We start from the raw sequence: 27,852 nt of genomic DNA, 5'->3' as shown, positions 1-27,852 counted from the left end.
CAGGTTCTTGGGGGGAAATGAAAATACCTGGTCCAGTGCAAGTAGCAACAGCAGCAGAGCAGAGCTACCTTAGACCGGCAAAAGAGGTGACGGCAATGGAAGATTGGGCCTGTGAAGCCTTTCAGTGTATGAGCTCCATTCTGCCTTCCTTTTCCCTGCCCCAACAGTTTTGCTCCTGCCGCCACTCTCCAATCCCTTCCTCTAGTATGACTGCTAGGCCGGTAAGCCAATGATTGCCATCAAAGCCCCAATTTCCTGTGTATCCAGCAGTTGCGTTGGAGAGACAGTGAGCAGCAAAGGAATTCCCTCAGCTAAGATTTCTTTCTTGGACACCTGCCTTGGAAGCCCTAACACAGCGGCCCTCAAATTATGGCCCTCAGGAGCCATTAATCCGGACCACCAGGTTGCCCCACCCACATCACCCTGTCCACCCACCAGCCCCCATCCTTCAGCAAAGCACAGGACTTATCTTCGTGAGCCCTGTGGGCTGATATTAAAAGGTAAGGCCAACATTTTTGGCCAGCAGAGTGCTACTGGAGGCAGGGGAGGTCAAAAACGGGCTGCGCGAACACCCTGGGAGGCCAAAAACGGGAGAAGATGGAGGGAAGTGATAGAAAGTACAGGTTGTGGATGGAGTCAGTGTAAATGAAAAAACACTGGGGCTGCATATAGTGCATCTATTGTGAAGGCACAAAAGACATTTGAGAGGACATGAGCACCTCTCTCAGAATCTCTCACCAGTCTGGTTCTCAGGAGGTATCCTGGACACCTGATTTGGGGTTTACAGCATAAACTGTAGGTCCTTTCTAAAATTACTATGTCGATCAGTTTGCAACTGGTTGGTTTCCTTACCAATGTGCTTGTGTTTGCATTTTCTGTCATCGTTTTAGCATCATACAATAATGCAACTGATGAAGGAATAAAACTCCATTGGGCATCTTTTGGCTTTTCTTTCAATTCTCATTGCAAAAGTGTTGGAGTCTTATTAGAGCATGCTGCAGCCAACTCAGTGGCAGAAAGGCTCTTCTACCAGAAGGGACCCAGAATCGCTTTGCTGCACATTTCCCAGTTTGCTGAGCTGGAAGTGATGCTGTCTCTTTCCGTGTGACTGCAGGTGACCCTGAGAGAGTCATGTGGCCTCCTCATAAAGTATGAATGACCAGGAGACCTCTTAAGATACTTTCTGTTGCTCAGCATGACAAAGGGGCAGTGGCCTGGATTTAACATTGTTTGCATGAAGAGATCCTGGGACATAAAGAATGCCCAACATTTCTTTCAGCCTTATTGCTCTTGTTACCCTTTTAGCAAAAAAGGCAGGGTAGGATGTACCAGCCAGTAGATTTTTTTTTCTCCTTTTAACCTACTTAATGAGAGAGGAGAAAACAAGTTATTTTCCATGATAATAATAAATAATATATATTGTACACTACCTTATTTATTTAAATAAAGAGAAGCCTATTTATTTATATGTCATGTATTTCATTGTATATAATATTTATTTAGGAATAAAGTACAGACTAAAACCCAAATATATATTTTTTTAAAGAAAGTGTCATTTCCTATTGCTACCTTCTTAATGCCAACTCAACCTCTATGCGCTCTACATAGCCCCTTACTTTTTTCAGTTTCCCACTGGCTCCCCCTGACTCATGGTCTGGGGCAGCTTTTGAGGGGGACAGGGTATTAAGCCAACTCTTGCTTCCTGTGGTCCTGCTGCATTCCATCTTGCACAACCCGTGACAATTTCTTTTTTTCTTGCAGCTTCTCAGGAAAATAAATAAATCCAGAGAGGTAAAAGGGGAGTTGAGGGAAAGTCCCATTTAAAAAGAACCAGAGATTTTCCTCTAATCTTGATGAGCTGATGTATGTATGTCTTTCAGGCTGAGCAAAAAAACAAACAAACCTGAAATTTGACCTTTCTTAGCTTGCTGCTTTTAAAGAAACAGAACCGCAGAGAATTGGTGAGGTGGTTGAGGAATGGATGGCAAAATATACAGTTGAGGCCACAATGAAAACCAGAAGGTGGATTTTCTGATCCTGCTTATGAAAGTGAGTGGTGTTTTAATCCTGTCCTGAACTGCTCTTAGCAGCCTTATCAGAATTAGGAGAGACTGGACGTAACCTTTCTCATTAGAAATATTTAGCCTTTTAGGGGAAATGTTGCAGCTTTGAATAATACTAACACATAGATTGGATTCTTTCCTCTTGGGCTATGAATGAAAGTAGTAAACTTGGGACCAGATAGAACTCAAAAATACCAATAAGGAGAACATAAAGAAACAAATTACTGCATTTTTGGTTTTCTAACCAATTTGAGCAGGGTATCTTGATTTACTGTAGTTTCCGCAGTATTATTGCAGCAGAGATGATGTATATTCCTAGCTGAGAACAAACAGTCAGCAGTTACAGTTAAATGAATTAGTTTGATCAAAATGTTCTCATGCTGGGAAATGGAGTTTGTGGCTTTGTTGTGCTGGCCAACTCTTTAACCATATTTGTATACAGTACTAGGCAAGTCAAGGTCTGCTCTTATAAGAGCTCAATTATGTTAAGATTCCTTGGGCAGGGCAGGCAGATGAGAATGCGGGGCAAACCGGAAAACTAAAAGGGAAATTCACAGTACAGTAGCTCCTGTATGACTGTAGAATTTATGGCCCTAGGGTCCACCTCCTGGCTCTCAAAAGGTTTTGAAGGTCCTTGCTGTGAAGGTCAGTCTTAGGGCCATCATACCAATCTTGGCTAGTCCTAGCTCTTGTAGGGTTCAACATCTGGGAGAAATTTTAGAAGGATACTCTCTGCCCTGCCATTAATGTATTTTCTATCTCTTTGCTGCCACATGGTGGCTAATAGCCCTAAGTCAGGGGTCTGCAACCTGCAGCTCTGGAGCCACATGCAGCTCTTTCAGCACTCTGCTGCGGCTCCCTGTAGGCTGATCCCACCATTGGCTGGCCCCACCCCACCCCTCCCCTCCCTGTAACTCCTCGCCTGGCCTGAGAAGGCCAGAGTGATGGCGAGATGGAGACTTGCTCCATATTCCAGAGCAGGAGGTGACTGGGTAGGAGTGAGTGCCATCGAGTTGGCCACGCTCACCCAGTCACACCGGTTGTTAAATTATTGGATCCCAGTGTTTTCTTTTCTGTGGGAAATGGGTCCAAATGGCTCTTTAAGTGTTTAAGGTTGCAGACCCCTGCCCTAAGTAATTCCACTGTTGCATGTAGCACTTCAAAGATGGTGGTGACATGTTCAAAATCCCTCGGAAGACAGCAAGCAGGCCATCTGTAGAACGCAAGGATACTTCTAAACAGATGGCTCCCAGACTACCCTTGCTGGACAGGCAGATATTGCAGCTCTTTGGCCTTATGTGTGCATTTGTGTTTGAAGAAGATACTGTATTATGGAAATGGTGGGGAAAATGCATAGGAGGGTTACAAAGTGAAAAATACCTTACTAGGTTCCTCAGCCCCTACCCCTCTGTCCCCCAGGAAAATTCTGTGAGACAGGAGAATTGTACAGTACAATAAAACCCTTTGTGCAATCAGTTTCATGCTGACTGTAAAGAGTGTTTTTCTTTTCAAGTCCATTGGTGAGTGCTAACACACCAACATTCTTTCTGTGTCAGCACCATCTCTTGTATATTTTGCTGGGAGGAGAAGCAGTGAAAGGCAGGGGGAGAGAGTTGAAGGAAACGAGAGAAGGACTTTTTTTGCTCCAGCTCCTCTTAAATATTTTCACGTTTTAGAAAACCTGTGGGTCTGTGTCCAGAGGCCACGGAATCAATTAACATTAATTCAGCTGGTATCAATTTGCTCTAGGCTGTATGGTGTTTTTTTTTAGGGGGAAAAAAAGTACTTCACCTAGGAAGTCTGCTGTTCAGAGAACATTGAGTCCATTGTCTTCTTGGAATCTTCTGTTGAGAAAACAGGTGTAGCATTTGTGGAGCATTTGTTAGTGGCTACAGCCCTTTGTTTCCCACTTTGCGAAACCGGCTGTAATTGGCTGCACAACTATCCCTTTGGCCTACACAGCAGAGACGGGCGGAATTGCTTACGTTGTACAGAGCCAACTTGAACGAATCTCTGCCTAGCCCAAGTTATGTTTTTGGTAAGCTCTCGTCCGTCTTGAGGATTGGAAGGTAAGATCTGGACCTTCAGCTATGGGCATTATGGGGTGTATTTTCCTCTGATCTGTGGTTTAGTAAGCGGTCTCTTTCATTTCATTTGTTTTTAAAAGTCTCCTTGAAGGTACTGTGAGAAGTGGAATGAAATTGCAAGGGAAATGAATAAAGTTTGCAGGCAAAGGGAAATGAAGCATTGCTCTTTTAGGTGTAGCAAGTACAGAAAGAAAAGGGAGTCTTAGAGGAAGGTCAGAGGTTTCCTTAATTGTGGCTGAAGTTTCTTTTTTTGCTTTGTAGACTTTGGCCTTCACTTTCTTAAAGTCTCTCTTGTTTTACCTTACTGTAAAATGGTCCCTTTGGATGATTGCATCCTACTTCTGTTTTCAGCAGCAGGTAGTTTCTTTCAGGTTTAATATTTACTACATTTTTGATTAGGATTTTTTCTCCTTGGATAATAGAGTATTTTGAAAAAATAAAATCTCCCCAAACCATCATTTTCCCCCACATGACAGCTGGTAAGTTAAACCTTGCTGAAATCCAGATTGCCAGACTAAATTAATTTGAGAGAGTTCTGTGCAGAGTGCAGAGAAGAGCAACCAGGATGATGAGGGGACTGGAGGCTAAAACATACAACAAATGGTTGCAGGAACTGGGCATGGCTAGTCTAGTAAAGAGAAGGACCAGGGGAGACATGATAGCAGTCTCCCAATATTTGAGGGGCTGCCACAGGGAGGAAGGGGTCAAGCTATTTTCTAAAGCTCCTGTAGGCCAGACAAAGGAATAATGGATGGAAACTGAACAAGGAGAGATTTAACCTGGAAATAAGGAGAAACTTTCTGACCGTGAGAATAATCAACCAATGGAACAGCTTGCCCTCGGAAGTTGTGGGAGCACCATCACTTAAGACTTTCAAGAAGAGATTGGACTGCCATTTGTTAGAAATGGTGTAGGGTCTCCCGCTTGGGTGGGGGTTGGACTAGATGACCTACAAGGTCCCTTCCAACTCTGATTATCTGTTAAATCTGTTGAATCTGTTTTTGACCCAAATAACTGAATCTATTAGCAGCATATCATCATGCCTTCCTTTAGCAGAGTTTAGCCTGTTTCATCAGCCATTTCTCCAGAGGTCTGAGCTAAGAGTTTCTTTGAAATAAACAGGATCTTTTTCAAGATGAATTTGTCTTTTAGATGAGCTAGTTCCTAAGTAACACAACAGCAAAAGCCAGGACTGGCTGGTTCACACTGTAGGAGTAGATCCCCAGGGAATTAGTACATACATGAGGAAGTCAAAGAGCCCTACCCTTGTATCCTATGGCAATGGCCTAAGCAGCAGTTCCTGAGGGGGAAACATTTTCTTGGTCAACCCTCTTCAGCCAGCATGGGAAATTAGTATGTTTTCACAAAGTTCCTTCATCTGTGGAGGAGTCTGATTTGGAACTCTGCTGGTACTTTGTAAGCCAATAGGCAGATGAGTTCTCTTCCCTCAGAGAGGGAGAGACCTTGCAGTTGCTGATTACAGCAGAATAAAGGGATGGCTAAGAGGAGCAAATGTCTGCAGGCAGTTGGCTGAGGAGGAGCTGTTTGTAAAGTGAAATGAACCCTTTTAATGCACCTGAACAAGGCTTCTCTTCCACCCACCCACTTTCTCTGCTCAGTTACCTCTTCCCTCACCACATCTCTGTACATGTTTGTCTGTGGAGAGTAACTGCATAAAAAAACGATATATGGCACCAAGCTGTCTCTACCTAAAGCTTTAAGGTAATGTAATTGGGGAAGGGGGGGTGGGAAGGTCTTCGTATTTATGACAGCGAACCTAATTCGCTTGTTTTTTACTTTGTATTGTGATTGCAAGACATCTACAAAAAGTCTATAAAGGATAGGTGCAGGGACCAGAGTACGTTGAATTATAACAAGTCAAGAAAGGGTTATGATTTGTTTAGTTATTACCAGGGCAATAAAGTAGAAATGGAGATAGTAGATATCTAGACACCTAATATAAACCCTTTGAGGCTGGGGTGTCTGCAAGGGGACTTGGGGCTTTTATTGCCTGGTGATGGATGCCATCTTGTATCTTTTGACTACCATTTCCCCCCTCCTCAGGTTTTATCGATTTCCTTTAACCTTGTGCCTAAAATAATTTATTCGCAGGTGGCCCTGACTGGAATACACCAGCAATACTGTACATTAATTGAACAAGGGGAATATCCCTTCTCTAGAAGGCCTGCAGTTGTAAACCTTTGGCAAAACCTTTTTCTGGGAATGGAAGCAGGAGCTGCTAGTTAAAGAACTGCATCTCTTCTCTTTCCAATCTGGGAGGGTTTCCCCACCCCCCTCCTATGGAGGCACCAAGAAGAAATGTATCTATTGTTTTTATCCCTGCGGCCTTTTCAATCCTGAGCTGGTTAAAAAAAAAAAATCTTCTGAAAATTTCAGATTTAGGCTTCTTCAGAGGCATCTTGCATTGAACCAAACAGCCCAATTTGGGAATCCTCCCAATCTAATGTATATAATATTACGGTATTATATAGCATAGTTGGAATTGGGTAGGTTTCCAGATTGCAAAATAAATTATGCAGATTGCAAAATAAATTATGCAGTATCATTGCAGTATTGACATCAGGACTGAGCAACTAGAATAGAATAGAATAGAATAGAATAGAATAGAATAGAATAGAATTCTTTATTGGCCAAGTGTGGTTGGAATCTCCCCAGTTTCAGCCATTAAGGTAGTATAGCTTGTCTTAGGCTGCTCTGAGCTCCTCCATGATGATGAGGTTTAGAATAGATTTTTTAAAATATTATGAGCATCGAGTTACGACAATCAAATAAATGGCCGGTGTTGGGAAACTAAATTTGCTTTGGTCTTTCTCGGATTCATTCTGAGTAGCCACAGAGCAATTATTCATAGCAATTTTTTTGGGGTGTGTTTAATTCTTTTAGAATTTGATAAACTAACACGAAACAAAAGGCAGCCTGTTGAGTGCTTTGGTTTAGGATGAACTAATTTTTATTATTTGTATCCTTTGTGCAAGGGAAAATCCTAATAAGCCTCATCTTCCTTTGCATTTCTATCAGGTGGAAAAGGCACTTTATTAGGAAGTTGGAGTTAGGATATGTTTTCCTGCTTTCTGTCAAGAGTATAGCAGTTTTTGAGTTTCAGTGGTTTGTTATGGGGTAGGTCAGTATATTATGAGAGGGTAAATGACTGTAATTTCCATAATTTCTGATTCTGACAGAATATTGGTATTGTAACAATTTGTGCAAACAAGAAACATTTTTCTTTCCCCCAAAATATCTCTGTTCTCTAAGACCACCCCTGATCTAGTAATAACTGAAGATTTCATAAAAACCAGTTTGCGGGTCAGGTTTTAGGCACAGCTAGATTTGTAGAAGGTTCATGCTTTCTTTCTTTTTTTCTACTTTGGATTTGATCAAGACTTTGGAATGCTGTCTTACAGAGAAATCTGTTTTCTCCTACTGAACTCTACAATATATATACCAATGTAACCTGCCATATACAATCACTGGTTACCACTGGGTTGCCAAAAGAATGCAAAAAGCATCTGGGTTGCAAAAGCATGGATGTTCACCAGAAGGCGATAGAGAGCTAAATTCGTATCTCTTTGTTTCCATGTAGGGTTTGTCTGATTTTTGCAACCCAAATATGATAGCTGTGTTTGGAAGAGTATGGTTGCATGGCTTAGCCTGTTATATATAAAATCACTAGAGCATTAGAAATTGCATTATATGTTTCTGTCTTTGCTCTCCCTTTTCATATATGTAATTATATTTTTAAAAAAATCTGTTTATATTTACATACCGTCTCCTATGAGCAGCATATATTTAGAAAGAAGCATCTCAAAGCCTCTTCAATTACTGTATGTAAAACATTCAAATTGAAGCAAAAAGCAAGAGAAAGCAAAATGGTGCTGAGAAGCTTGGAGCCTTCTGAAGGGCAGATTTATTCTCCATGTTATAATAGATTAGAGGCTGCTGAACTGATCTGGCAGATTCAGTCATGCCCATCAGAGCCTCTTGCCCTGGTTTGACCGCTTTGTGGAGAGATAGCCTTATTAGCTATAAGCGTTTCCCAGTCAGGCAGATTATTCCCCAAAATAATTATCTTCTGCCTCTCCTTCAAGGAAACACATTGCAACAGCCTTTTGTTTTATCTCAAATTAATTTTTGCTGATTGGTGACATGTAACCACTAAAAATGGTTACTGAGTAGTTTATGTGATTTTAAGAACAAGCAATTGCCTTTTTTATTAATAGATACACCAATCAGAAAGAGAGGCTTCTCCAGCACCAACTTCATAATACCCCAGCTTCCCACTACACAACACTTAACAATCTCAAATACACACATGCACATAAACACAGGCTAGTGTATTCAGAAATGCACTTACATCCTTTAAGAAATAACAACTACCTGATGAATTTTAAACGAGTCTAAGATATTGTGCAAACCCACATTATCTGTTCATTGTTGAGATTTGTATAATATAGTACAGTAGATTAAAGTGGAGTAAAGTTAGTATGATTCAGAGTGTTTGGGGAACTCAGCCTTCTCTTAGATTTGGTTTACTGCTTGAACAGGATCACCAGGATATGTTTGTCTGGGTTAGCATATTATGTAAACATAACATTTTGCCATTTTAAATTAGGCTTAAAGTATGATGTTTGAACCCTTGTTCATTGTTTTTCATATAATGCCTGATACATAGTTCTTGCATTCCTCTGATCACTCTGCTATATTTACATCTATAGGAGAAAACAAAATACATCTCATTGCCAAGTGTTTTTATTACATGCTTATGTATGAACCAAAATTGAAAATTTATTCCACTTTTATGATTGCAAATATAAACATGGTTATGAAGATTTCAAGAATGCAATCTCACCCCAGGGCGTTTTATCTCCTCCTCGGTTCTTCAGCTTTCATGCTATTTTAAAAGGAGATCCATTTTTATTATAGACATGTGAAGAATTATACGTGGACCATTCTGTCAAATTATTCAGTAAATATTAAACATGGATATATTTTTGGTTCATTTTTCGTGCCATTGCAAATACAATGTAAAAGGTGATAGGATGACTGACAAACATTAATGTTACAAAATATATATTACATAACATTATTTGGAGCATCTTGAACTCCTGCTACTAGACTTTAGCAGATATCTAATGAAGCAAGCAGCCTAGGACAATCAGGCAGAATAGCCACAGATCTTGCTGAACTCAGTAGTCAGAAGCCATGTCCCACAAAAACAGTCATGAAAGATGATCAAGTTATAGTCCAGCAACTTCTGGGGAGCTACACATTCCCTCCATCTGGTATATGTGACAATTAGCAATAGCACTTAAACTTAAATGCCATCCTGTAATCACAGTGCTTTACATCACTCTGTGGGTGGTTTACAATGTCAGTGTATTGCCCCCAACTGTTCTATATTAACATATTCCAAAAGGTGAAATCTGATTGGTCCACACAGGCCGTTTCCCGATTGGTCTACTGAACAGCCATGATTGGCTTCCTAAGAATCAACCGTGATTGGCCGAGCCGATCGCGGGAGATTCAAAGCCCTGTCATTGGCCGGCGAGCCGTGAGCAGTCCCTATATGAAGGGCTGCCGCGGCTCCAAGATCCTGAACAGAACTATACAATAAAATAAGAGCTTTGAAGTACACTGGTCTCGCGTCTCTCATTGGGACCGATGTACCCAATCTAACATCAACAATCTGGGTCCTCATTTTACCGACCTCAGAAGAATGAAAAGCTGAGTCCACTTTGAGCCAGTCAGGATTGAACTGCTGGCAGTCAGCAAGCTTAGCTTGTATTACTGCATTTAATTATTGCGCCACCGGAGATCTTAAATTTAAAACTAGCAGTAGCTTTTTTTTGGCAAATGTATTCAATGACCCATTTATGCAAATTATTAAACACATACATAAGAAAGAAACAAGCGATCATACTGGAAATTCACTTCTAAACAGCACTGGAGAATATAATTAGTTCAACGAACGTGCTTGTAGGCAATAGCAATGGAGTAGCAATTATTTTAGAGAGGAGAGTTGTGTGGTTAGCAATCCCACCTCTGGCTCATAGACAGAAATATGATGTCTAATCTCAGACATTAAAAACAGATGTGGGAAGAACAGTTTTCTGCTATGGTAAAAAGGTATGTATACACACACACACACACACACACACACACAAATGCAATAACTGTGATTGGGTGGGTTTGTGCATCAAAGCCAAAAAAGAGAGACCAAGAGGATGTGGCCAAAAGGATCTTTATCCAGCTTTGATTGATATGTAAGTTATCAATCTTGGTTGTGGAGAAGTTGGAAATAGTAACTTATGTCCCTTCCCTTGTATGGTTAGGTTACTGCAGTGTGCTGAATATGGAGCTGCTTTTGAAGATGACTGGTATGGAATGTTGGCAGTTAGACATCATCATTGCAGAATTAGCCTTTTTTTTATGGTGGCTGTGTTGATTACCAAATGGGCTTCCAGGCCCAGTTGAATGTTTTAGAGCAGGAGTGTCAAACTTAAGGCTGCCCTCCCAAGCTCCGTTTTTGTTGGCAGAGGGTTGCAGGAGGCCGTTGCAGCTGAAAACAGAGCTCGGGAGCCCATTTTCATGGGCAGAGCGCTCAAGTCATCACAGGTGCCCCTGACACAAGTGACATCGAGCTGGCCATGCCCCCCCAATCTCCCCAGAGGTCAAACACAACCCTGATGCGGCCCTCAATGAAGTCGAGTTTGACACTCCTGCTTTAGAGGTTAATGGGAACGAGGATGGCATTGTTGAATTTATTTGTTATTGTTTTATTGCTGTGATTATATTTTAAAACTGCTCTTGAGATTCTTGTATATTGAGACGGAATGGTATTAAACTATAAATTAAATACATAAATAAATGCCCTACTGTTGCAATTTGCAAGGTTTTGTTTTTTAACAGGATGCTTCTGAGACCTGACATTGTAGATAGTATATCAGGGAAGAGAACCAGTTTGGTGTAGTAAGGCACCAGGCTTGAAGCCAGGGGACTGAGTTCTACTCCTGCCTTAGACAGGAAGTCAGATGGTTGATTTTGAGCTAGTCACTTTCTCTTAGTTCTAGAAAGGATAACAGATAACAGATAATCAGAGTTGGAAGGGACCTTGTCATCTAGTCCAACTCCCGCCCAAGCGGGAGACTCTACACCATTTCTGACAAATGGCAGTCCAATCTCTTCTTGAAAGTCTCAAGTGATGGCGCTCCCACAACTTCCGAGGGCAAGCTGTTCCATTGGTTGATTATTCTCACTGTCAGAAAGTTTCTCCTTATTTCCAGGTTAAATCTCTCCTTGTTCAGTTTCCATCCATTATTCCTTGTCTGGCCTACAGGCGCTTTAGAAAATAGCTTGACCCCCTCCTCCCTGTGGCAGCCCCTCAAATATTGAAAGACCGCTATTATGTATCCCCTGGTCTTTTTCTTTACTAGACTAGCCAAGCCCAGTTCCTGCAACCGTTCGTTATTTGTTTTAGCCTTCAATCATCCTGGTTGCTTTTCTCTGTACTTTTTCTAGAATCTCAACATCTGTTTTAGGATGCAATACTCTAGGTGTGGTCTTACTAAGGCTTTATAGAGTGGTATTAATACTTCCCTTGATCTTGACTGTATCCCTCTGTTAATACAATTTAGGATTGCATTAGCTTCTTTGGCTGCTGCTGCACACTGCTGGCTCAGATTTAGCTGGTTGTCCACTAAGACTGCAAGATCCCTCTCACAGTTACTGCTATTGAGCCTGGTTTCATCCAGTCTATATGTGTACTTTTGATTTTTCTTGCCTAAGTGTAGGAGGCAAAGACAAACCACTTCTGAAAAACCTTGTCAAGATAAGTGCATGGTCTACTGCAGGGGTCTTCAAACTTGACAGCTTGAAGACTTGTGGACTTCAACTCCCAGAATTCCTCCTCCAGTCATGTTAGCTCAGGAATTCTGGGAGTTGAAGTCCATAAGTCTTAAAGTTGCCAAGTTTGGAGACCTCTGGCGTACTGCATGCCAGAAGTCAAGGTTGAATTAAAGACACACATACACCCCAAAAAATCTGGGAGACAAAAGACATATTTCTGGCATTAAATAGGAAGTTTCCTTATGACAAACATAGCCTATTGCTTTACCTTTGAAGCCAACTTCAAAGAAGCCCATTCAGGGCATAGAAAGAGAGAGGAACTAAGTCTGTATAAGTAGGAAGATGATTGTGGTAAGAAGCAGCGGGAACAGCAGTGCTGTCTTTCAGACATACATTCCCTATTTTGCTCGCTATGTTTTGGGTACCAATTAAAATATTTATTGGCTATAAATCTAGTACATTCAAGGGATGTAAATAAGAGATAAATTAGTTTTGGTCAAAACAACAACAGGCCCATGCAGCAACCATACTGCTTCCAGTCATAATCATGCTTTGAAGGTATTATTATTGCATATATTATTAACCAAAAAGGAAGAAAGAATGTGCAGTGGCAAGTTGCAGATGGCCCTGCCTCTTAGGTGCTCTTGTACTTTGTGGGGTGGGAAGGGCGAAGAGGCAGAGGTGCCCCATTTCTCTTAAGAGTTTGCATGGCAGAACCTGGCACCATTAGCAGGCTCAGAGCAGGACTCGACATGTTCATGGAGCGTAATGACGAACACAGTCAAGGGGGAAATGGGGTTTAAAAAGGAAAGAGCATCGAGGCAGTTTCTGAGACCTGCTGAATCTGTCCCTGGAGCTTCTTCCGGTAAGCTTTATTAGTTTTCTTCTGCCTCACTTATGCTGTGCTGAAATATTATCTCTTCTGCTTATCTCTTCTCTCCCCCCTCAGGAACTGAGATGCAATCGTAGTTGCATTCCTGTTTATAAATTACTAAACTTAAACTTTATGAGTTTAATGTTTAATTTCTGCCTGCAGCTCCCACTGTACTGTCAGTAAAGGTGGCAATCAGACCACCTTCCTTCATTTTCTATGCCTCTTGGATACTTCGTGTGTCAACCTGGAAGGTTTCCTTTTTTAACCCAGGGGTTAAAATATACAGGTATCTGTTTTAGTTACTCCAGAGTGTTTTTTCTTGTACTTATTCTATCTTCAGCACATAACTATGTATTAAAACAGCAATGTCTTCAGCAGGAGAGCACAAATAACTTTTGCTCAAAGATCTGTGGAAAGAGTTTTGTTGACCTCACCTGGATCTACAGAATTAAATGCTAATCTGAATCCAGGAAGGAAGGAAGGAAGGAAGGAAGATGGGGCCTTATGTACTCTTTCCTACAGTCATTTAGCAGAGAAAGCAATAAGAGGAACTCCTTGCTGTATATATTTACTGCTCTCTTGCTTCTGAACCTTGATTAACTATATTTAGCTAAGGTTTATTGGTTGCTTTGGGGGGAGGCAGGTAATGCTCCATACACACACAATATACATGTACACGTACACACATATTGTGTGTGTGTGTGTGTGTGTGTCTTTTGTGTAAGGATGTCTTTTTGTTCAATTGGCATCATTTGCCTTGTTTGGGTAATGATACTATTATCATGCAAAGAACAGAAAACACAACAGAGGGTTTGGCCCACGCAATGCAATGTCTATTGTGTTGAAGTCCAATAAAATGAACCTTCACTGTGTGGCTGTGCTGTCTTGCTGCATGAAAATGAGTACTGCGTAAAACTCAGATGTGGTATTCAGCAGGTTCTGACCAGTTCTGGAGAACTGGTAACAAAAATTTTGAGTAGTTTGGAGAACCAGCAAATACCACCTCTGACTGGAGATTTTACAGTATCCTTCTCCTGCTACGCCCACCAAGCCACGCCCACAGAACCAGTACTAAAATTTTTTGAATCCCACCACTGATAAAACTCACAAAGAACCCAGCAGGACAAACAATATTTTGCACAGGTGTGAAAGAAATTAATCAAAAAGAGTACAGTATTTGCTGACATTATTTACATCTATGTCCCTCTGGCAAAAAATCAGAGTCGTTAAAACCAAATTACCTCTTCACATTCCAATATCATAAAATTGGCGCACCCAGCGGTGATTTCGCCAACTCTGTGAGATAAATTGGACTGGGAGGTGGTTACTGGCTGAAAGTCAGTAAACTTCTGTGAGGGATCAAGATTGAATGGGGTCTTCAGAGATGAATAATCCATGGAAATGTTGGCCCCGTGCACACAACCGATTTTTAAAATGTAAATAATTTTGAAGACCATTGGGATCAAACATTTTGATTCTTCCAGCTGCATTCAGCTTCTTTGTAATGTAATTTGATTAGACACTAGATTTGATGGCTGTAAAGATTTCTTGCTGTTAATAAGAAAACTACTTTCTATCTAATTTTATTATTTTACATTGCTCGTGCTATATTTTAGTAGAGCTGCCCCAAGAATTGGGGTTATGTCAGATGTGATCCTGGAAAGTAACATGCGCTATAGGAGGCCTAGTATGGAGCCTATATTTGAATGTATAAGATGCCCATCTCCAATGGACTATTAAGCAGCATTAAGATGGAGAAGGAGCAGGAGCCATTTTCTCAATCTGCCACTATTCTCCTCTTGTTTCCTCCCATCTGGGACATCCTGATCAGTGGTGGGATTCAAATTTTTTAATTACCGGCTCTGTGGGCGTGGCTTGGTGGGCGTGGCAGGAGAAAGATACTGTAAAATCTCCAGTCAGAGGTTGTATTTGCCATTTCTCCGAACTACTCAACATTTCTGCTACTGGTTCTCCAGAACTGGTCAGAACCTGCTGAATACCACCTCTGATCCTGATGTTGCACTCCTGAGTTATTATTGCAGTCCTGCCAGCTGTTATCCAAGCACCACCATCTTTCATCTGGCCCAAAGCCATCATTGCAGCTCCTTACATCTCTTTTTTGATCTGGTAGTTGAAAATATCAATAATAATAATAACAATAATAATAATAACAACAACAACAACAATAATAATAATAATAATAATAATAATAATAATAATAATAATAATAATAATAATAATAATAATAATAATATATTCAATAATTAGTAGGCTATTTCATCCTGGGAAGAGAAATGCCAATATCTGAAATGAAACAAAATTATGCAAGCATTTGAAGAAAAAAAATGCTTGTTTCTTTTTTGCAAATTCCCTTGCCTAGAAATGTTCCTGGCCAAAGGAGCAATTCTGCGCAGTTAGTGACAATCTGATTCTCTGATGTGCCCAATGCACTTCTTCCACCGCTTTTAGTAGTGCAGTTCAACCATGCATAACTGCAGTTGGCACTGCAATTACAGAGCATGGTGACACAAATACTTTCTGACAGATCCAAGTAGAGCATTACAGTTTCTTGAACAGCTTAACTAAATAAACTTGCTAGGTGGAGATAAAATGATGTAGTTTGGATCCAGCATTGCTCTTAAATTAACTTTTCTAGACTTTTTATAGAATTAAACTATTCATTTGGCAATAAATACAGATGACAGAGGTCGAGGTTGTTTATGTTGGAGAAAAATAAAGGTCCTTCAGATAATCACCTCCAAACAAAAAACAACAAAATGGAAAGAAAAACATTGAAGTTTAGTTACATGAAGTGCAGGGGTGGGATTCTACCAGTTCACACCTATACACTAGAACCGGTTGTTAACATTCTAAGCAGTTTGGAGAACCAGTTGTTAGAAGAAATTACTGGCCTAATCCTGTAAGGAAGGCAGGAAGGAAACATTCTGGTGTTGCTTACAAAAAATGCCTCTCCGTTAAACCTTATTACATTCTTGGCAGGACTAGACTTCCTGTCTCAGGAACGTCTCTGGAGTTTTTCCCCCCTCCTTTGCTGGTACTTTGCTTGTGTGGAGTGACCATTCAAAGTTATAATGGCACTGAAAAAAGTGACTTATGACCATTTTTCACTCTTACGACTGTTGCAGCATCTCCACAGTCACGAGACACCAGGCGAGGAGATGCGTGCCTCGATGTGAGTGATGTTGAGTTGATCATACCCACCAACTAAGCCATGCCCACAGAACTGGTTGTTAAAAAATTTGAATCCCACCCCTGATGGAGTGGTACAATTCTCTTCCTGCTTGGTCAGGAATACCCCTGCCCCTTCTGTCTACCAATGTGCTTATTCACACTCCAGCACAATAAACGGATCTCCACCCAGTTTGCCAGCGTGAACTTGCCTGATGTTGCCATCACTAGCAAGTTGGCTTCCTAGCCCTTCCAGAAGTTGTTGCTGTTATTTTGCAGACGCGTTGTTTGCAGGTTGACAGGCATAGCAGGAGGTGACACTGGTGATAATCCGGGAAGCAGGGAAGGTGTTTGCAGTAGATGGGTTACAGTAACCAATCCAGCTTTGGTGCCAGAACTCTAACAGGTTTGCTTATGAAGTCTTAATAGATTTTTCACCACACCCCTAACAACATGATATGAATAACTGACTTATTTATTTGTTACCATGCCAAATCACACTGAGCTTTCCCCCCCCACTTTTGTTTGTTTTCTGTGGTTGATTTAATTGTGTGTGTGTATGTGTGTGTGTGTGTAAATGGTGTAAGCAGCTTTTACTACTGTATTTCCGAAGCTATAAGCATAGGCATTCCCCAGAAACTCCATTTGGGCATTTCACACAACTCACAGCCCATTAATACATTTTTTCTGGGTGGAAAAATGTATAAATTTCTGAAATTGCAACCTACCACATGAATTTTTCTCTTCTATTTCACACAGGCTGAGAATAGAAGACGTTTGTGCTACATTTTGTCAAGTAACCCTCTATACTAGGGAAATATTGGTTCAGATCAAATCAAATCAAATAGCTTTATTATTATTATATTATATTATAGTTTTACTATTTATTATATAGTCTTTGACCAGCTTTTACAGTAAAAAAGAGAAATAGTTTGATACAACAATTCACTGTTGGATAAAAAAGACAACAAAACAATAAAAGGGTTATTAAAAGGGTTGATCTTATTAAAAGGGTTGATTCAGATCTCCTTAGTTGATACTAAAGTTCAGTTACCTTTTCTCCACACATTCTGTCTCCCAATATACTAATGAGAATATAATATAATGTATGTCCAAGGGAGTGTACTTTGAATCAGTTGGAAGAGCTAAAAAGCTGAATAAATTAATACATAAATCTACATAAATAAACACAAATAGTAAGAGGTATTGATTCTTAATTTAAATTCTTTTTAATTTATTCGAAGAATACATTCCTGAAAGCACTAAATTATTATAGAGGGAGGTGCATTTCAGCAGTACAGAAATTGTTTTTTTTTTTAAGTTTTGATTTTTAGTGACATCTCTCTTTGCATCACCATGCTTGCTTGAATTACAAAAATCCAGACAACCACAAGATGACAACAGAGAGTTTAAGTTTGCAGTATTATTTGGAACAGGGTTTGCCAATCTTTTGGACCTGAGGGACCACCAAACTCATAATTTTAAATCGCGCGGACCACTAATATGAATTTTGACTGACGGTGGCTTGCTGACGTTGGTGGGAAAGTCGGTCTCATATTCCAGAGCTGCAGTAGGGCCAGTCCTGTGACTACTGCAGCTCTGGAACATGGGCCAACTTTCCCACCAATGTCAGCAAGCCACCCCGGGTGGATTTCCCTCCCCCACCATTGGTCTTACCTTCTACCGTGTTTCTTAGAAAATAAGGCAGGGCCGTATTTTCTTTTGACCCTCAAAAAAATGGCTAGGCCGTCTTTTCGAGGGGTGTCCTACTTTTTTCCCCACATGCCTTGTCTGACTCTTGGGCCTTTCATGGCCAAAAAGAGTGAGCAGTGCATCTCGCCTGGCTCCCCCAATGGTCAAGCACTGAAACTCCACCACTGCTGCTGGGGAGGGGGGAGGGGAGGGGGGGAGGGAGGGAGAGAGAGAGAGAGAGAGAGAGAGAGAGAGAGAAATCCGATCTAACCTTGGAGGGCTGGGGCTGATGTTCTCTCTCTCTCTCTCTCTCTCTCACACACACACAGAGGTCCCCAGGGGTGGGATTCTACTGGTTCTGACCAGTTCTATAGAACCCCCTGTTAACTTTCTAAGCAGTTAGAAGAAGTCTCCTTTTGTTTTTTTCCACCCTTATTATATTCTTGGCAGCATGCCTAGACTTACTGTCTCGGAAGGAGGTTTTTTTCCTTTCTTTCCTGATACTTTCTTACAGGGGAAGGGTAGTTTTAAGCTTTTTACACTACTGTGGGAGGAAATACTCCCCTGGAAATATTTCCAGCTGGCATGCAATGATCAGCACTTTGAAGAAAAAATTGAATAATGAAGCAGAGCTGAGGAAATAAGCTTTTTAATGACCAGGAACCAGGATGAGTGACATTCAGCAAGGCTTCTTAGCTAGCTAGAAAGATTGACATTCAAATGTGAGTTTATATACCTTTTCTGAGTTTTGGTCTAAAATTGGTTTTTTGGTGAAGTTTAATCAGAGATGGGATCCGACCAGTGTAACTACCATTTCAGTGATTTTACATTTTGCTGCACGCACATGTATATCGTCATTATGTAGTTGCCTGGACAGCTGAGCAGTGCTGCATGCGGCTGTGCAGCAGTTGAAAAAGCACTTTTTCCCTGCTTTTTCAACTGCAGCTGTGTCGCGTAAAGCAGCTGCGGTTGAAAACACAGGAAATAAAAGTCAGGTAAGAGCCCGAGCAGGCGGGTGGGCCAAAACAGCAGCAGACATAGAACCAGTTCTATGTATGCTCTCTGTTTGCTGCTTTTCAGAGCAACCAGTTCTACAGAAGTGGACAGAATCCCACCCCTGAGTTTAATTCTGTCCTTGGTGACATTTAATCCTGTGTTTATTGATGGGATAATTTTCCCTATTCAGCTTTGTTTGGAAGGAAAAAGATTAATCTCTGTTCCTGAAAAGAAATTGAGTTGAGAAATCTGGCTAGTTCCTGTGTCTATTTGTTCTGATAATTGGTTTAACAAGCAACAGCTACTGTTGTGATTTAATTATTTGTATTGTGTTTGAATTTTTTTCTGCCTCATGGTTTCTTTTTCTAACTGGGGAAGGGGGTCTTCCTTCACTGCTTTAGTGATATCTGGCACTGCCCTTTTGGGGTGTACTTCCAAGAGGCAGGCTGTAAGCTTGGCACTGATTTTTTTTACTGCCTTTCTGGGGGGCATGTGACCTTCCCTTCAATCTGGATGATTTCCTTAGGATATCTTGTGAGATGAGTGAGACCAGCTGGTATCTTTAAGTGGTACAAATGGATCTAAGGATTGCTTTTCCTGTGTGTGCTCTTTCTGGAGAGTTTCAATGATTTCTCTGCTAAAGGGTTTTACTTTATGGGCAAGAGTTGGCTGCTGATAGTTATCATTGCATTTTAACTATTTTTAATTCCTCAAGGTGCTCTGGCATCCTGCCTGATTTGTAACTCCAGCTTGCAGGCATTTTTAATCTAATGATTGGTATTTAGGGCCGCTTTTTGCAAGCAAAGAAGCTTTTTGTATTTTTGTACAGGTAATCCTTGACTTACAACAGTTCATTTAGTGACCATTCAAAGTTACAATGGCACTGAAAAAAGTGACTTTTGACCATTTTCACACTTACGACCGTTGCAGCATCCCCACTGTCATGACAGGCTAGGCAAGGAGAAGTGCCCCTTGATGTGAGTGATGTTGAATTGGTCCCACCCACCCAGTCACATGACCACTAAGCCACACCCACCAACTAAGCCATGCCCACAGAACTGGTTGTTAAAAAATTTGAATCCCACCCCTGGAGGTCCCTCATTCACCCACACCCCCTTCAAGGCAGCCACATTCCTTCACTAACCTGCTTTTCAGCTCTGTTCTCAGTGAGAGAGAGAGAGAGGGGAGGGTATCCTGGGATCTCAAATAAAGACTGATTGATTGGTAGGAAAATGAGGTGGGGGATTTTCCTGCAGACTTTTTTTGGGATTTTCCCAGAGTCTCTGCTGCTTTTTCTGCAGAGACCCTGGGTAAATCCCCAAAAAAGTCTGCAGGAAAATTCCCGACCCCGTTTTCCTACCAATTGACCCTTCTTTATTTGGGATTGCAGGATACTGTCTCCAACTCTGTTCTCAGGGGGACATAGAGAAAGAGAGACTTTTGGCTTCATGCAAGGAAAGCAGCAGAAGCAGCAGAAGTCTTTCTTTCTCTCACCCAAACTCCGCCAGAAATGAATCTTTGTGAGACTTGTTGCGCTGGCACAGCCTCTTGGAACAGGATGCCTTGCAGGGTCCCAAAGACTCATTTCTGGTGGAGTTGGGGGGAGAGAAAGAAAGACTTTTGCTGCTTTCCTTGTGTGCAGCCAAAAGCAGAAGAAGAGAGAAGCGGAAAGAAGCAGCCCGGTGGCCAGGCAGGGCGTGTGGGGCAAGTGGGGCAAGTTCCCCTCCTCCACCCTTTCCCCACTCCCCTCACTATCTCGTATTGTTCGCAATGCAAGCGACGCAAGCCTTGTGTTCCCACAGGCCATGTGGGCAGAGCAGCCTTGTGTTCTCATGCAGCCTGTATTAATTGCTTTGGGGGGTGACATTTCTCTGCGGACCACCAAAATTTTCTTGTGGACCACCAGTGGTCTGCGGCCCACCAGTTGGCAACCACTGATTTGGAGGATTTGCAGCCCAGATTTAGTAAGTGCACTATGAGATCATATTAATGTTACCTCTATTAATATTATGAGCACAAGAAGTGCAGCCTCTGATGTGCAAAAATAAAAAATAAAAAAAATCTGGCTAAGAAACTGGCCTGGAGCCCGTTTATTGTAATGCAACGGTTTGAGATTGTTGATTGTGTGTTTTTCTTTGCAAAAGCTCCATGCTGCATGCTGATGTTGTCTTATGCCGTTTAGCTCCTCCCACTTTGCTTTGCTTGAGACAAGAAGGAACAAAAACTCCTTGGAGGAGGAGGGGAGGGGAGCCAAAAGGCAGGAGAGGAAACAACCAGACAAAGCTGTGATTTAATTTTGTGGAAAACCATACTGAAGCAAGGGCAGGTCAGACTGCAGAAGAAATTGGCTCGGCTGACCCTGTCGTCCTTAATATTGAAAAAGGATACGAGTCGAAAGCGGAATGTCACAAATAAAAAGCTGCCTTATTCTCTGGGGAGATAAGAGAGTTGCAGCCATGATGGAAGCTGTGGACAGGAAGGCAAGAACAGGAGCCGATTTACTTCTAAACAGAGGAGACTAAATCACACCTGAGCTAGGGCCAGTGCCTGCAGACAGCAGTGGGCAGTTGTGAGTCACTTGGCACATGCTCAGAAGAAACTCAGCTCTGGCATGCAAGGACTCAGGACTGGAATTAAAACATCTAGACTGATTCTGAACAGAAACGAATTCCACTGTGGAGGTCAAATAATGAAAAGGTGGCCTCTAGAAGAAAAATGTCTAAGGAGAAGCAGAGTAATGTTAAAGAATGCTGCTTTTGTCAAGGATTGTTGTTAGCCTATTTTTTTAATGTTACTCTTAATTCTGCTTCAGAATTCTTTAGTTTGCATCACTTACTCTTTGGAACTGCTTCTGATTTGTTGCTAGATGATCTTTTTAATGAATTCTTTTTTAATGGAGTGCACTTTGTAGCACGTATACAAACTCAAGGTAAACTGCACCAAACTTGATTGCAGGAAATACAACTTCAGCAACAGAGTGGTCAATGTCTGGAATACTCTACCTGACTCTGTGGTTTCTTCCTCAAACCCCCAAAACTTTAATCTTATGCTGTCTACTGTTGACGTCACCCCTTTCCTAAGAGGTCTGTGGGGGGCATGCATAAGCGCACCAATGTGCCAACTGTCCTTGTTCTAATGTTCCCTTTTATTCGTATCCATTTCATGTATTCATAATCATGTTTACACTTATATCTATTATGTAATACGTGCTTGACAAAATAAATAAATAAATAAAGTATGTGGTTTATATTTGTCTTGTGCACGGATTGTCTTACTGCTCATCTGAGACGATCTGGATATAAATATGTTTTCCTCTTCATTTTCTATATGTGGTACAGACAATTTTTGTGTGCTTTAAACCATCAGACTGAGCTATTGGGTGGTGAAACACCTCTCTGGCCCATCTAGCAATTTCCCCTACTTTCAAATATGAAATACTGGTAGCGGAATGTCTGTGACCCAGTTGGTTGAATGAATTGAATTAAGAACTTGGCACACTTTATTTGTGCAGGAAATGAAACAAGCTCAGTAGTTTAAGCCTGATCAGGACTGTTTTGAAGCAGAAAGGAAGTAGCAATGTGTGTATGAGGCTTATAATATAAGTATATTCTGGAAGAGAAGTTGCTTGGCCAAGAATCAGGCACATGCGTATGTACCACCTGGTGATACTCAGTTCCAGCTCCTATCGGGTATAGGTGAGATGATCTTAGATGCAGCCCAACAGTTTTGGAGACCACACATTGTAACTCAAAAGCTAAACACCATTGCTCTACCTCCTTGCTTGGCTCAATGGAAGTAGTGCTCTTTATTAGATCTGCACACTGATTAACATGCAAATGTAAAGCTTTTAAGGACAAATTGATCCTTAGTTTTCACTTTTTTTGTTAGATCTTCTATTCCAATGAAGGCAATCATTAAGCTTGGTGCAAACAGAAAACAACAGAAAAAGTAGAACATAGAAATGTGCTAATATCTAGCTAGGCAATACAATTATTAACAAATACTTCATTTTCAGATCAATTATTTCTCAACACTAATATCAGAATTTGTGGGCCTAAGTGAGCTTTACAGAGATTTCTTATAACCTGATTTTGATATAAAATGTAATACAACATCTCTGTAACATTATGCCTTATATTTATTCTCATAGGAATAAATCTTAGGGGAAGTTCTTTAAAACATAAGATTTCCTGTTTTCTCCGACTCTGTATTACTTTTGTTTTTCCCTTTGCCTATTCTTTCATTTGCATTCAGAACCTCCTTCCCCCTAGCCATTTACTTCCTCCTTTACAAGAGGTTATGGCAAAAACTCCACTGCTTTTTCCATTGATCGGTGGCACTCCTGCAACTAATTATGACATTGCAGAAAGACTGCACAATGCAGGTCCAGTACTCAAATAATAGAGAATTGACTGACCTTATTTGGACTTTCAAGGGAATCAAAAATATAGTAGTTCCTCTTATTATTCAAATTTTGCAGTCTAGGCTCTTACAATGCTGAATTTCATTCTCCCTTCTCTGGTCATTAAACTATGTTTATACTACAGGTAGTCCTCGACTTACAACAGTTCATTTAGTGACCGTTTAAAGTTACAACAGGATTGAAAAAAAGTGACTTATGATGGTTTTTCACACTTATGACCATTGCAGCATCCCGATAGTGAGGTGATCAAAATTCAAATTATTGGGAACTGACTCATATTTATGACAGTTGTGGTATCCTGAGGTCACATGACCACTTTCTATGACGTTCTGACAAGCAAACTCAGTGGGGAAGCTAGATTCAACTTAACAACCATGTTACTAACTTCATTGATTCACTTAATTCTGCAAGAAAAATCATAAAAAGGGACAAAACTCACTTAACAAATGTTTCATTTAACAACAGGAATGTTGGGCTCAGTTGTGGTTGTAAGTCAAGGACTACCTATTCCCCAAATAGGCGTTTGATGTGGCCTTCATGCACTGGCATCCTACTGCAATTTTAAATACTATGAAAGTGAGTCATGGTGTAATGGTTAAGATGCTGGCCTACAACCCAGAAGATTGTGAGTTCTAGTCCCACCTAGTCCCACATAAAGCTGGCTGAATAACCTGGGGCCAGTCACACTCTCTCAGTCCAAATCATCTCACAGGGTTGTTGTTGTGGGGAAAATATGAGAAGAAGTATTATATGTGTTCACCACCTTAAGTTATTAAAGGCAGGTTATGGCTGTGAAAGTTGGACCATAAGAAAGGCCGAGCGCCAAAGTATTGAGGCCTTTGAACTATGGTGCTGGAAAAGACTCCTGCAAGTCCCTTGGACTGCAAGCTGATCAAACCGGTCAGTCCTAGAGGAGATCAACCCTGACTGCTTTTTAGAAGGCCAGATCCTGAAGATGAAACTCAAATACTTTGACTATCTTTGATTGCTTATTGTACCTTATGACTATTATTAAGTGTCATACCTGATGATTCTTGACACTTGACGAATGTATCTTTTCTTTTATGTACACTGAGAGTATTTGCACCAAGACAAATTCCTTGTGTGTCCAATCACACTTGGCCAATAAAGTATTGTATTGTATTGTATTGTATTGTATTGTATTGTATTGTATTGTATTGTATTGTATTGTATTGTATTGTATTCTATTCTATTCTATTCTATCCTATCCTATCCTATCCTATCCTATCCTATCCTATCCTATCCTATCCTATTGAGAAGGAAGGACTCACTGGAAAAGAGCCTAATGCTGGCAACAATTGAGGGCAAAAGAAGAAGGGGACAGCAGAGATGGCTGGACAGAGTCACTGAAGCAGTCAGCGTGAGCTTAAATGGACTCCGAGGGGTAAGGACAGGAAGGCCTGTAGGAACATTGTCCATGGGGTCGTGATGGGTCAGACATGACTTCGCAACTAACAACAACAAAATAAAAAAATCAGCCATGCAAAAACCCAAGTGGATTATATTCAGTAAGTGGCATGTTACCCATCCCAACATTTCAGAGATCAGTAACAAATTGAGATGGTAAGGTTGACACAAGGCTTGATTACAACTCTGCAGATTGGTGTTCTTGCTTAAACTTATTTGGGAAGACTAATCTCTAGCCCAGCTAATTTAGACAGACAGATACTAGTCTTCTTGGAAAGAAAGAAATAATGGATGACCTGATTCAGTGTAGGCTCACCTGCCAGTCTGTATTTGTAGTGGAATGTATGAATGACCTTGGGGAAAGAAAGGAGGAGATGCTGCCAAGGAAACAATCAGACAAGGGAGGCAGAAACCCTCCCCTTAAGGGTCAGAGAAAGATGCTTAGGAAAGGCTGGTCCTAATGGATAAAGTTGCTAAAAGTGGAGGCGGGACACTTGTGCCTTCAGACTTGCAAGATTATTTTAAGTGGCCTTTCAATAAAGTGTAAATTAGTTAATCTTCTTGTGTTTCTTGTCTGGTATGGAGAATTTTAGATCTTGATTTACAAAAGTCACAGAACGGACACCTCCCATCTCTTTGAGCTCATGCACCCTCCTTTGACAATTTCTCAATATCTACAGTATATCATTTATTAATTCTATCTCATGGGAGGGCTTCTTGTTTAACATGTCTCGATGATGCTCTCCCCTTAATGGGTAGATATTGTAGTATTTCTTCTTAAGAGCATTTATGCATTTGCTCAAACATTAACATTAAGGCAGTAGCACAGATACTCTTTGACATGTCCTATCTATCACTTCTGGAAGACATTTAATATCCCTTTCAATTACAGCTCTTCACACTACTCTCACATGGCCCCATTTTTAAAAGTCTTTTCAACTGCCTATATATAAAACATCTTTGATCTCCATCTTCAGTCTAAACTGATGACATAATCCAGCTTTTCAGTCATTCAGTAGGAAGTACTTCTATGTATATTTAAATATACAACACACCAGGACAAGAAACAGCGGTGGCAACCAACTTAGATGATTTAATGAGCCTCGGTGGTGCAGTGGTTAGAGTGCAGTACTGCAGGCCACTTCTGCCGCCTGCTGCCTGCCTGCAATTTGGCAGTTCAAATTTGACTAGCTCATGATTGACTCAGCCTTCCATCCTTCCAAATGAGGACCCAGATTGTTGGGAGCAATGTGTGGACTCCGTAAAACTGCTTAGAAAGGTCTATAAAGACTATGGAGCAGTATATAAGTCTAAGTGCTATTGCTATTTAAATTGATTAGATTAATTCTTAGGGTATCAATGACTATTAGTTATGATAAGTGTGTGTTACTTCCTATATTAGAGTCAATATGCCTGTAATACCAGCCACTGGAGAGTTAGGAGAGGATTATTAAATTCATGTCTTGCTTATAAACCTCCCATAAGCACATTTGGAATCAGTATGTTCCTAATATCCAGATGATTTTGAAATGCAATACCCAAGTTTTCACATCTCAGAAATCTTGCTTTCATCAAGGAAGAAGCCAATACATTCCTTTGATATTTTTGTGCAGTTCATCCAGGGAGTCTTTGATATTCTTTATTGTTATACAAATCCATACAGATCCATGTTGATTATCAAGGGGCATTTGAATTAGTTCTACAAATAGTTATATTCTCATGTCTAAACTTGTTCCCAAAATGTTAGCTGATCAAACTTTTTTTTATTACCAACTGTTACCCACATGAATACACAGTCATATAGGCCATTTCTTTTAATGCTAGCTTGAAGTCAGATTAGGTGAGAAGTATTTTATTCAAGGTTAGCATGTTTGGTGAACTTTGGCTGTCTATAACAGTTTCAACCTCATTTTTCATCAGTTCTGATGCCGTGGTGGGATTCAATTTTTTTTACTACCAGTTCTGTGGGCATGGCTTGGTGGGCATGGCGTGGCTTGGTAGGCATGGCGTGGCTTGGTGGGTGTGGCTTGGTGGGCATGGCAGGGGAAGGATACTGTAAAATCTCCATCCTTTTCCCACTCTTGGAGGAAGATACTGCAAAATCCCATTCCCTCCCATTCACCCCACTAACCTGATTTCCAGCTCCGTTCTCCTGTGCAGGGCAACAAAAAAAGATCCAGCCAATCAGCTGGAACTCAGGAGGCAGAGAATAGATGGGGGCAGGGCCAGTCAGAGATGGTATTTGCCGCTTCTCCAAACTACTCAAAATTTCTGCTGCTGGTTCTTCAGAACTGGTCAGAACCTGCTGAATACCACCTCTGATCTGATGTCTACATCTTTCAAGTGTAGCTTTTGGACCAATCATGTATTAGTATAGTACACTAATCAAGAATGACTAAAATTTATTAACAATTATGTCTGGAATATCGAATCTTGGCAACTGGATTTATTTTCTTGTTAGATTAAGATATTTTGCTGTGTTAATGAAACGAATGTTTTGTTAATTTGACTGAGAATCTTTATCAACACATATTGCTACACACTTTGGGGGAGTTTGAAGCGGGCTGCAGCCCAGGGGTGGGGGGACCCCTGGACTAGAAGGATTCCAAGGTCTCCAACTCTGTTGTTCTGTTAAACATATTTTAATACTATTGCTGATAATTGTACATGTATCATTCTGGTACCTAGTGTAAGAAACAGTATCATTGCTGATGCTGAATCAGATATATTCCTGTTTCTTTTGTGCTTTTATGTTCATGGCTATTACTGCTCCTCCTCTAATAACCTGAAGAACATTCTAGTTCTTCAAAACAGGCAGTTTGTGAATGCATTTGTTAGGAATTTGTAACGTTCATATTTGCATAGTGAATGTCTTGCTTTTAAACACGAATGTTAACCTGTTTTGCAGCCAGGGGCTACCCTTTTTTTCCTTTTTTTTAAAAAGCTTTTCATCCTTCCTGACACCTACTTGGAATTTGCACTAGATCCTGACAAGTGTGTGTGTGTGTGTGTGTGTGTGTGTGTGTGCATGTGTGTGTGTGTGTAGAAAACTATGCATTGGGAATGAGCAAATATGCTTCATGTTTCTCTCATAACTTAAAGACTAGTTCTATACAGTGCTATCATAGACTACCATTGTTTTCCTCACAAATACACAGAGAGGAAAACTTATCAGAAACTTTTCTAACATTTTGAAAAATAACACCCAGTTTGTGTGTGTGTGTCTGTGTGAGTGTG

The 27,852-nt window shown here is 40.8% G+C and overlaps 1 protein-coding gene across 6 annotated transcripts in view; it reads left to right on the top strand.

The window, feature by feature from the left end:
* The first annotated feature begins 3,623 nt into the window (after nucleotides 1–3,623).
* Nucleotides 3,624–27,852, top strand: part of EVA1A (eva-1 homolog A, regulator of programmed cell death) — a 43,665-nt gene continuing 19,436 nt past the window's right edge. Inside the window, exon 1 of one of the 6 annotated variants that reach the window (XM_026679081.2) lies at nucleotides 3,624–4,132. The gene's annotated coding sequence lies outside the window, so the exon portion shown is untranslated. Of the gene's footprint in view, nucleotides 4,133–12,617; nucleotides 12,879–27,852 lie in introns of those variants that run through there. The other 5 variants (XM_087949223.1, XR_015746430.1, XR_015746429.1 and 2 more) reach the window with 5 other exon arrangements.

The sequence above is a fragment of the Notechis scutatus genome, chromosome 1 (assembly GCF_049901735.1).
Source record: "Notechis scutatus isolate UNSWTSFEM ecotype Mainland chromosome 1, rNotScu1.2, whole genome shotgun sequence".
NCBI lineage: Eukaryota > Metazoa > Chordata > Lepidosauria > Squamata > Elapidae > Notechis > Notechis scutatus.
The sequence above is the reverse complement of the archived record's forward strand: the minus strand, read 5'-3'. Positions and strand labels throughout refer to the sequence as shown.